Raw genomic sequence first — 12,179 nt, 5'->3', positions numbered from 1 at the left:
TTTTAAAAATAATGTTTATTTTTCATAAAAGAAACATTACTTCTTTCCACAATAATATTATGCATCACAGCTATTTTCAACATTGATAATAATAATAAATGTATCTTGAGCAGTACATCAGCCTATTAGAATCATTTCTGAAGGCTCATGTGACACTGAAGACTGGAGTAATGGCTGCTGAAAATTCAGCTTTTTCTCACTGAAAAAAATTCAATGTTAAAATATATTACAATAGGAGACAGTTCTTTTAAATTGTAATAATATTTCACAATTTTACTGTTTTTTTACTGTATTTTTGATCAAATAAATGCAGCATTTGTGAGCATAAAAACCCTTCTTTTAAAAAATATTTTAAAATCTTAACCAACCCCAAATTGTTGATCAGTATTGTACATTTGAGAACTGTTGAAAGAAACTGAAACTTCACCAGGATCGCATTTAAAAGTAGTCTATTTTACCAGAAATACACGATTTAAGTTAAAAAAAAATATTATTACTATCTCAAATAACTGTTTAGCAGCTATGTCTTCTAAGAAACATTGTGTAAAGTAATGCAAAAGCAATCATTCTATTGTGCTGTTAATTTGCTACAGAGAGACTTTTATCTCAGCACAGTTCCAAATGGTTGTGCTACTTATATTTAGAATGAAATAAGCAAACTGGACTCAAACAGGACATAAAGAGAAATGATACAGCTGGAAGATTCACTGAACAGCTCACAGCGAACAATTACAAGATGCAAGAGATTCAAATACATCATCTGACATGCAACAAAACTGAAGAATAGCAAAAAGAACTTATGGGAACTTTGACTGATTATTTTAATAACCTGACTTGAATGCTAAGGGTCTGCAAAACTACAAGGTTTAACATTATTTGATGAATATAACACTTGTTTGAAATAAATTAATAATTTATAAACATTATGCATGTGCTATCTGTAATTTTTGATTAAATGAATGGAACCTTAGTGAATAAATGTATTGTTACTCAAATGATTAAATAGTAGTGTACATGTTTATTTTATTAGGTGAGTGAAACCTCTCTTATAAAATATGAAACACTTTCATGTTATGTTTATGTAAATGTATGTTTTATCAGATTATCCATCTAACTGGGTGTCACCTAGAAGCTTTTTACTGCAGATCTCAATGAGGTGGAGCAGTTTAGTCTTTAGTAAACAAGTTAACCGCTGCACACCTTGACCCATAAAAGGAGCACCAGCACCCTTGAACTATTGTCTTGAAAACAAAAGTGGTTTTTACCTGACCACACACACACACACACACACAAACACACGCACACACACACACACACACACACACACACACACACAAGCTGGATAAATTCCTGCCCCTATATTCACACTGTCTCTTCTACCAGTTTTGACTCAACTGCAATGCGGGATGTTTTTCTGCTTCTGAGTGATTGTTTTTTGAAGTTTGGACCACCTTCCAGTTCCATTAGTCAAGGATCAGCAGCTGGCGAGAAACAGGACCAAAGTCATTCTTCCTCAAGAAAAAGTTTTGATAACATAAAACAATGCATTTAGAGAAGGAGAGACCAGGTGTGCTGTTTATTACACACACACACACACACACACCCTCATATTTCCTGTTCTGCATGTCCAAGGTTATTTGGTGTGGCATGTGATTTATTTAATTATATCTGTCTTCCGTGTTCCATATTTAGTTTTATTTGTTAGTCCTGAGTTTGATGAATTATGTTTGATGAGAACTAAGCCTGTTTTTCTTGGTTTATTTGTTTGGCTGTTAATGCATCTCCAAATGCATTAAGAATAATTTTTCATACCAAAGGAACAAAAATTTATTTGAAAATCAAACATTATTTTGTTTTTTTTAATAAATATTTATGCTCACTGCATTTATTTGATCTAAAATACAATGAAAACAGTAATACTGTGAAATATTATTACGATTTAAAATAAGTGTTTTCTATTTAAATTTAAATTTTAAAAATAAATGTAATTTATTTATGTGAATTATGTAAATTTTCAGCATACATTACGCTAGTCTTCAGTGTCACATGATCCTTCAGAATTCAATGTAATATGCTGATTTGTGGCTCATGAAACATTTGTTTAAATGATCACAGTTGAAAACAGTTATGTTATTCATTAATTTTTAGTTTTTAAAAAAATAAATAAAACAAGATTATATTTTTATTTGCTGAAAAAAAAACCAACATTTTTTTTTAATTGAAAACATTTTTAAAACACCAGTTTGTTTGAATTTAACGCATCCTTGCTGAATGAAAGTGCTAATTTCCTTTTTGGCGTAAGTTAAATAAAATTACTAATATGACATCAGCACAGGAATCAAGGACGATACAGTTATTATTTTTTTTTTTTTGAGTATCGCAAACCCATACACTACATTATTGCACATGGCAAGCAGTAAAAGAAACGGATACTTTGTCCCTTTTATTTGGATTGAATGGATTGAGAAGCAAGCTCGTTTATGAATGAATCTCTCAGGACAGACTTGACTTGTGTCTTTCTCCTCTAGAGGTCGCTGCACACCAAACTATCATAAAACGTCTGCGACAATCAGCCTTTCATCATCTTTACATGTGTATGCACTACTTTTTTAATTTTTTAATGGAACAAACAGGGGTCTAAACATTTAATGGTTCAGTTCACAGTGTAACAATTATTAATCCCCTATTATTTTAATATATTTTTAAAGTATAAACATTAAATATTTGTAATATTTTTGTTGAAACCATTTAATTTTTTTAGTATTCTTTGATATATAGCAAGTTCCAATAAAAGCATTTTTTATTTTGTATTTTATTATTATAATTTTAAGAATTTACATGCCCAAAATATCACTTTTTGTATTCTACAATAGAAAGAAAATGGATTTTGAAGCACATGAGTGTGAGTAAGTTGTGACAGAATGTACTGGTACTGCCCCCTGCTGACCATTCTGTTAATAACTCGACCTCTTGTTTGTTGACTGTGCCAGCACTCGTCCTGAGGCGCAGCAGCATAGGTCCTACATCTGTCACTACCCAGTACATAGAACAGCATGTCATCATCAGAAGTGATACTAACATATTGTACATCCCCAGGCCACGAGGGCCTGTAAGAACCACCCCTCCCTATTTAAGAGCTTGTGGATGTTTTCCTCTCCTGTAATGTCTGTGCAGATTATCACCCATCACCTGATTCATGATGTGTCACTTTCTGCCTGGTTGCACTTGTACACTTGGCCTTGGTAGTTAGTTTTTATACTAGATGAGATCTTTTCACATCATCTGGGATTCAAACAGTCCTTGTTGGAAAACAGCTCTGAAAAATAAATGCTAGGATTTTATTTTTATAATTTCACTCACTTAACTCCTGAATGCCCAGATTTTTTGGCAAAAGCTTTTTATATTTATTCCCCACTTCTACACATCGCTTTTAAAAGAATTTTTTATCTACAAAAGTGTTGCCCTGTATATACTGCACACTGACAAAGACAAAAAGGCTTATATTGTAATCATTTTTATGAATGTTTTTTTCTAAGGAATTCTACTCTCAAGCGTCAAATGTATTCGCACAATGTGTTGTTTTGAGAGTGCTTTAAGTGGCTGGGTAAGATCTTTGGTGGCAGTTGTGAATATTCATGTCTGTTCCTATTAAAGAAGCACTCTGTACCTCAGGATTTACAACATGACACATTTCCAGCACTTCCACTGCCTATGAGGCATCTGTGAGTTAAGGGTTATGGGTTAAGTTGATCTTCAAGCTAGATGAGTTATTATTTTGTTTACTTATTAAAGCAGAGAACTATTTAAAGGAAGATGGCTTTCTTTTTTTTTTCTTTTAGGTTTGTGCCTCTTAAGATGAAGCAAAATCCTAATCATTGTGTTAGCATAAAGCTGACAGTCTTGTGATTTACACAAAACCTGTCTTGTAAAAGCAGAATAATGAGAAAGTGTGTGTGTGTGTGTGTGTGTGTTGGGTTTAATTGATTCCCAGGGCACACACATACTGGTAAAAAATGTATAACCCGAATGCACTGTAAGTAGCATTTAGATAAAAGTGTCTGCTAAATGCATAAATTAAATTATTATGCATACATATATATATGGGGAAGTCGTGGCCTAATGGTTAGAGGGTTGGACTCCCAATCGAAGGGTTGTGGGTTCTAGTCTCGGGCTGGATGGAATTGTGGGTGGGGGTAGTGCATGAACAGCTTTCTCTCCACCTTCAATACCACGACTTAGTTGCCCTTGAGCAAGGCATCGAACCCCCATAAATGGCTGCCCACTGCTCCGGGTGTGTGCTCACAGTGTGTGTGTGTGTGTGTGTGTGTTCACTGCTCTGTGTGTGTGCATTTCGGATGGGTTAAATGCAGAGCACAAATTCTGAGTATGGGTCACCATACTTGGCTGAATGGCACTTTCACTCACTCATATATATATATAGTTAAAGTTATTAGTTTTTTTCATTGTCTTTAAGAAAAAAAGCAATATAGAATATTTATATTATAATATATAACAAATATATATTTAATATATACTTTCTACAAATATAGTATTTTATGAAGCCTATAATATATATTTTAATATTCAAAAATGTATTCCTGCACATACATTTTTGATACCATTTTTAAAATTTTATTTTGTAGTCGAATGAGATTCAACCATTTATCGTCTCTTTATGTTTCTCCAAATAATGCTGAACATTGGTCCAGTCCACTGCTATAAGACTGTCTCATTTCTTTTTTCTCTGACATTCGCTCATCCTTTGACACATCCATGACCTTTGAATGTCCTGAACTGAGAGAAGCCAGTTGTTTACTTGGTTGTAACTTTCTTGAAAGGACTTTGTATCTGTGATTGCAGATTCTAGACGAGACCACTTGCACGGCCTGATTTCTCTCTTTCCGCTTGACATTTCTGATGCTGATGTGATAGCTGAGTGTGTGAACACGAATCCCTTAAATGGAAAGCACAAAGTCTGATGACTGTAGAGAAGTGACAGCGCTTTATTGGGCAGAAGACGCCATTGGCTCTGAATTCTCTTGCAGCTAGAAAGTGCAAGCCATCCACACATATGCGATCAGTCTTCTTCTCTGCCAGCGGCCTAGATGGTTCTATGCGAGTGTTCACATCCGCGTCTGTATTTTAACACCTGTCAGAACTTGCCTTGGCAAACTTGCATGTGTGAATCGCTTGTCAGCATGGAATTTGTTGGCCAGCTTCTGCGGGAACAGTGAGAAGTTCCCTAATCATCAGGTAGTTTGTTAAGCGACATATGTTTATTATTTTGTGTGTGTATGTGTGCCATGAATGGCTAATGCAGCCTTGTTGCTGCAGTAACTCGGCAGACAGACGGTCAAATGCATATAACATATGTCCTTCAAACACAAGGTCTCATCGCTGCTTGCATGACAGCTTACTATATATGTATAGTATGACGGAGGAGCTGGGAATTGGCACAGACAGTGGAATAATACTTAGAAGCCTAAAATAAATCATGTCACTTGGTTGTTTAAGAAAAGAGTGTGAGTTGAGATGGTCCATCGGCACATTGGCTTTAAGGTTGGTTGGCACATGGGATATAATGTAAGAGTAATAAATCATTAAAAGCAGATTTGAAGACTTAAAAGAATTCACAAGAATACTAGTATCCTGAAAAAAAAAACTGTATCACGATTTCCAGCAAAAAAATCAACAAAATGTTTAAACATTTATAATAATAATAATAAATGTTTCTTGAGCATGAAAGCAGCATATTATAATGAATTCAGAAGGATCATGTGACACTGAAGACTTAAGTAATGGCTGCTGAAAATTCAGTTTTGCATCACAAGAATAAATTATATTTAAAATAGCATTGCAATTTCAAATAACTTTTCTATTTTAATATATTTTATCGTTTAATTGTATTTTCAATCAAATAAATGCAGCCTTGGTAAACATAAGTGACTTTTTAAATGTCCCAATTTATAAATAAATCACATTGATCATAAAAACATACACTCAGGTGCGATAAATATTATCTGATAAATAAGTCGCATAAGTCCAAAAATACGTCATTATTAGGAAAAAAAACATATATAAGTCACACTATATTTTTCTTTGCATTTGCATTAGATTGTTTCTGTCCCATTTCTGCTTGTTGCGGAAATGGGACACTGTGGCAACAGTACATATTTTGATTGGTGTAATTATGTTTAGATTTACATTATATTTATAGGCTATATATATAAAAAAAAAAAAAATTATATATATATATATATATATATATATATATATATATATGAATCCAATCGAGATGGTTTAGGGGTGAGCTGGACCGCAGACAGAAGGAAAAAGGGCCAACAAGTGCTAAGCATCTCTCGGGGAACTCCTTCAAGACTGTTGGAAGACCATTTCAGGTGACTACCTCTTGAAGCTCATCAAGAGAATGCCAAGAGTGTGCAAAGCAGTAATCAAAGCAAAAGGTGCTACTTTGAAGAACCTAGAGTATGGCATATTTTCAGTTGTTTCACACTTTTTCTGTTATGTATATAATTCCATATGTGTTAATTCATAATTTTGATGCCTTCAGTGTGAATCTACAATTTTCATAGTTACGAAAATAAAGAAAACTCTTTGAATGAGAAGGTGTTTCCAAACTTTTGGTCTGTACTGTATGGGATAGAATGATCTCGAATGCTAAAATGTGAGCAGGGCAGCTTTGAACAACATTTGGGTCTGAATTAAAAGAAATAATTGTTGCAAAAATAGACAGCATTATAAAATTTTGCCTCCCTTCTGCTCATTTCCATGGCTTTTCACACTGCTAGTCAAGCAAAGCAAGTGTGGCCTCAAATTGGACTAAAAGCTAAGCGGTTAAACATCCCAAATGACTTTCTCCAGCTTGTCTTGTGCCTTGAATACAAGATTTCTGTCAGTATAAATGCCACTGTCATTTCTCTTTAAACAGAGATTGAACACCCCACACTTTGTCTTATTCAAACACCAGAATCTTATTCAAGCACTTCCTACAAAGAATGCAGTAAACTTTCATTCCCCAGACCAACACTTTTAGTTCTTTTCTACATTTCCTTCTTTCACATCACTTTGTGCACCCAGATGGAATAAACACAGCCATTGTCTAATAAATGAGCCAGAAGGAGAAGTCTAAGACGTGTTTACCTTATCTTGTAGGCGTTAATTGTTGCCACATACGGCTGCTGACACGTTTTGACTGACAGCTCCCCCACCATGCACTTCTCCATTAAGGCTAGTCATTAGCTTTCCTTCCTCGAGCTGCAGTTTGGGCTTTCTGAATTAGAAAATCGCTGAGAGGGTGTGAGAGAGAAAGGGAGACATCTTTGAACTTCACAATGAATAAAATGAAATCACACATCATACATCCCTGTGAGACAAGACAAGATGTTGTATGATACCTGGAAGAAAACGCTAGCCATTAGCATTCCTATTCATTTTTAAAGCACTTGTTTGGTTGGCCATTTTTCCTGATTGGTGACATCATGACAACTCTGATTGGCTGATGGCATGGTAAGAACACACACAGGCCCAAATTCTCCATTCTTTCTGTTTGTCTATTGTTATAATCAGACCAGTTCTTGATTGTATCTATAGTGTAGTATATTATATCAAAAACAGTCTTTGCTTCAGTGGTATGAAAACACCTGGCAATCACTGAACAGAAACTCTCCATTATCTGGTGTCATGAGAACAAAGACTCACTCTGACTCACTTTCTTTTATAAAAATGGGTTTTAAATTAAATCCTCATTCCCTGACTATGATACACTGAGGTTGCATTAAATTGTAATAAAGTGGGATTGTTGGGATAATGAATTACACAAAGACAAAATTATGTATATATATATATATATATATATATATATTTAGACAGCAAGCTGACACCGAACTATTACTCAAGAGATGGTGCCATCTAGTGTAGTGGAGGAAGAGATACAGGCTCAGCTATGAGTTCAAGTTTATTTATATAGCAGATTTAAAAACAATCATAATTGACCAAAGTGCTTCACAAGATCCAACCCCCCCCCAAAAAAACACGAATTATTATACAGACATTATTACACAAAGTGCAAACAAAATACCCAACAGGTCAAGATATCAAAGCTCAGCTAGAATTGACAGCTAAAGCATAGTAATGCGTCTTAGTAACTTTGTCCTACAAGGTGGTCTAAGCACACAGGCTGTATAGCTTACTTTCCTGAAAGTATTTCCACATGTATAGTGAATGTTTTATATGATACTTGCATTTTAAAACCTATATGGTCATGCATCTTTTAAGATGAAGACTTTTGTGCAAAGACATTTAGTACTGTAAAATCTTATGAAGATGGTTGTTAAGCTAAAGTAAAATGAACAGAAACATCATACTTAGTCTTTTAAATGCAATGAAAATCCATGAGTTTGTCTTTGACCCAATTGCCCATCCACTACACGTTCAAACTGACACATTCACACACAAAAACAATCTTTGCATGTCATACCTAATCCTCCATTTTCTATGTTCTAAAATAAAAATTGTATTACTTTAATATAAATATGATTGCTTGACATTATTATTTTCGTGACATTTTCTGCCAAATTCTCATTACTGTAATCCAAGAAAATCTCATTCTGATTACTTTGATACAGTAATAAATATAATATTTATACATATTGAATTTAATAAATATCTTTTTTTATTATTAAAGCAAGAATACATTGAGTAAAACAAATATTAACATGATGTATGGGCAAATTTACAATTAAAATTTATTATTATTATTGTTATTATAAAATGTCTTAACACTATTATTTCCATGAAATTTTCACCAAGCTTTCATTACTGTGTTAAAAATATCTTATTCTAGTCACTAATTACTAAACACACACTACCATGCTGCGGGGGAAATTTTACTATTTAAATATATTATTATTATTATAATTTTGCATTAGAGGAAAGATAAAGAGATTTTATGCGGATAAATATGCTTTACTTGACACAATATAAATCTTATAAAGGCCCTAAAATAGGCCTCATTTTCTAAATTAATAAGTACATATATTTTCTTTTGATTTTGCAATGAATTAGGATCCAGATACTTGTATTCGATCTTTTCACAAATAGAATAGAACAGCCTCTAATATCTTATCTGATCAGATCTAAACTAATTCACTCTCTTCTTTTGTTATTGCAAAAGTAAAAAGAAGGAAAGCTAGATTTTTAGCTACACCTGTTCTCTTGTTTCTCGAGGGGGCTGGAGGAAGTGCCAGTGTGCTAATTTGATCATGCTCACACCTATCCGTCTATCCCCACAAGCACACTGTCTGCCTGTCTCTCTCACTCGCATACACACTCACACACTCTCCGTTCACACGTAAACATGGAGTTCGCTCATATCACTCTCTTGCTGTATTGACACCTCTCCAGGAGCTGCCACTGAAACTAAATCAGATAGAAGATTTCACTTCTCAATAAGTGTAGTGATGAAAAAAGAGAGGGAAACACACAGAGCATTCGGCTACGGATGGAAAGACAGCACTAGGGAGAGAGAGAAGTAATATGTTTTCATCCACTGCTGGGAGAAGGATTACATTTCATATGGTATTAGATGGATAGATATATCCTTGAGTACATATTAATCCAAACATGAAATAACTTACTTTGAAGTCTGTCCAAGGTGAAATATGACTTCATGGTTGTGATATTTCAAGCATTGTGCAAATTTTTCCACTTCATTAGCACAGCTTGCTTCTCAAAAAAAAAAAGACGAACAGAGAGACGGAGAGTGTTTTGCATTAAATTAAGGAATGTTAACAGCCACACCTCATTCTCTGGCTTTATGTCTTTTTCAAAGCTCTCTCTGACTGTATAATATCCTCACTTTAACATTGTCTGAATAAATTGCATTGGCACTGAAAATGTAACCTCACTTTACATTTACTGTTAATGTGGCTTTTATTCAATCTCAGCGGTAGTGCTGGAGTCAAATTGTGGATTAAAACCCAAAAGATTAATTGTTCATTTTTAATCGGAGACATTTCAGTGCAATCCCATTAGATCCGGCCCACTAGAGAACACTTATGAAGATTTCACCTATCTTAAACATGATATATGGTGTATAATGGCTGATATGATATTTTATGCAATATAAGTATTTAAATGTATATATATTTGTGACAACAAACAAATCAAGTCATATCTCATCTGATTTGACTTTACTCTCTGTGTCACCTTTGCAGGAAACATTAGTGCATACAAGGCCAATGTTTCAACATGGCTGAGCTTTTAAATGAACCGCGTTTTACGAGCTTAAAAACAGATTTAAAATGTTTTGTGTTCAATTTGAAATTGATTTGTTCAAAACACTGGTTTGTTTAGGAATTAGGAACAAGCAAAATCACATATTTCCTTACTATCTTGGTGAAAAACATTATGTGAACAGAGTAGTATGTATGAATTCACAGTTTTCATAAAACAGTAATACAAAAATCCCCAAATAACACAATATTTCCTATATCTAACACTTTATAACACTTAACTATCCCATGAGGCTGAATGGCAGTGAAGCGTCCGAAATGACACCGGTAGGTCACATGAAAATGACAACATGGAGAATGTAGTACATCCAGATTACATTTGTACTATCTAGAACATTATTTTTTTTTATTTAATAGTAATTACTTAGTGGCTTCAGATGCAGTCACAGAACAGATGGTGTCACTGAAACATTCACTCAACCAGTTTGATAAAAACACAGATTAAGTCAGATATAAATCAAGTTTGTCTTTATGAGCGATGAATGAATCATTCCCTTAGCTGACACCCTCAAAACACTGATTCGTTCAGGAACTAAACAAGAGACTGTTTTATGAGTGAATCACTAATTATTTATTAAACCAATTCATTCAAAAACACTGTTTTATTCAGGAACAAAACATAACTACTTTGCTTGCTTGGAGATGCATAAAGATGTGGTCACATTTAGTAAAAAAAAAATGTACGTCTACTGAAAAACTCAACATGGTGAATCCATCCTCTCACAACACTGTGAAACTGTCATCCTCAAGTGAAACTCATGATCGCGTGGATCTGGCTGAGTCTCACGTTGGAAAATTTGTTGAAAACTGTAAACATGACCACACCATAATGGTTAATTCTACCATGGCTTTGTTTGCAAATATTTCCACTGACAGAGCAAAAATAGACTGTAATGAAAAAACATGAATGAAATATTACTAAAGATTAGCTTATTGAAATGACATTCGTCTTTGAATAATATTTGTTTACCTCTCTGTACTCTTACTTTCTCTGTAGTCTCTCTTTCATCTAAATGATGTAGACTTCTTTTCAGATCAGTCAGATATATTAGTCAGTGTTGCACAGAGCTGGGAATCATCTCTAATCGTCACACATGCAGACCACAAACACTATTTACTGTGACATCTGATTATTTTGTTTCACACAAATAGTCAAGGATTCGTTTTAGCTGCCAACATCTTTCTTTTCAATATTTCTTTAACAGATTGACAGATTTAATGCATCAATCCATGTGTGGTCAGTTCATGCTCGTGTGAATTACTTCTCTTGGTTCACTGCCAGGACGTTGACACTGCAGGGGAGAGCTGAATATTTTTTCGGCAGACGAACATCTGAATCATCAACAATGTCTCAAAGACATCCAAACAGATTCGCCCAGAGCTGTTATTGCACTCTCAACCCTGACATCCCCCAAAGTTAACCGCACATCCTTTTGAGTCTAGGTCCTTTTTTATGTGGTTAATTTTCCAACGCAGGCTGGTCTTGTTCTGAAGTGTTGGAGATAAAAGGTCTAATTCTGTCACATCTAGAGCGAGCTGCATGGGAACAGGCTGTGGAAACAACAGTATTTTGGGTTGACTTTTCTTTGTCTTCCCAAGCCCTGCAGGAATGACCAGGCAAACAGCTAAGGTTAGATAAGGGCTGTGTGAATCATATTTACTCATGAATTTGTTTACTTTGTTTAACTGTGCCTGGTGTCTTTAGTGTTTGTTTGACTGAACCAGGGTCAGTGTGGAGTTATTAGTGTCCATTTACATATATTACTGAACCTACAAAGCAAAATTTGTGACATATGCAGAAGAAATCATTGTATAGCATGGACTGGTATAATTAATTCTGTCTGATCTCATGAGAAAACGTGGATT

General features: G+C 34.3%; 1 long non-coding RNA gene across 1 annotated transcript; it reads right to left on the bottom strand.

Moving 5' to 3' along the window:
• Positions 1-4,609: 4,609 nt before the first annotated feature.
• On the bottom strand, positions 4,610-7,838 carry LOC113055382 (uncharacterized). Its single transcript, XR_003277522.1, has 3 exons — positions 7,416-7,838; positions 7,162-7,307; positions 4,610-5,219 (listed from the first exon to the last, which is right to left on the bottom strand). It is a non-coding gene; the product is annotated as an uncharacterized LOC113055382 (long non-coding RNA).
• Between the last annotated feature and the right edge of the window lie 4,341 nt (positions 7,839-12,179).

This window comes from Carassius auratus, chromosome 36 (genome assembly GCF_003368295.1).
Source record: "Carassius auratus strain Wakin chromosome 36, ASM336829v1, whole genome shotgun sequence".
In the NCBI taxonomy this organism is placed as follows: domain Eukaryota; kingdom Metazoa; phylum Chordata; class Actinopteri; order Cypriniformes; family Cyprinidae; genus Carassius; species Carassius auratus.
The sequence above is the reverse complement of the archived record's forward strand: the minus strand, read 5'-3'. Positions and strand labels throughout refer to the sequence as shown.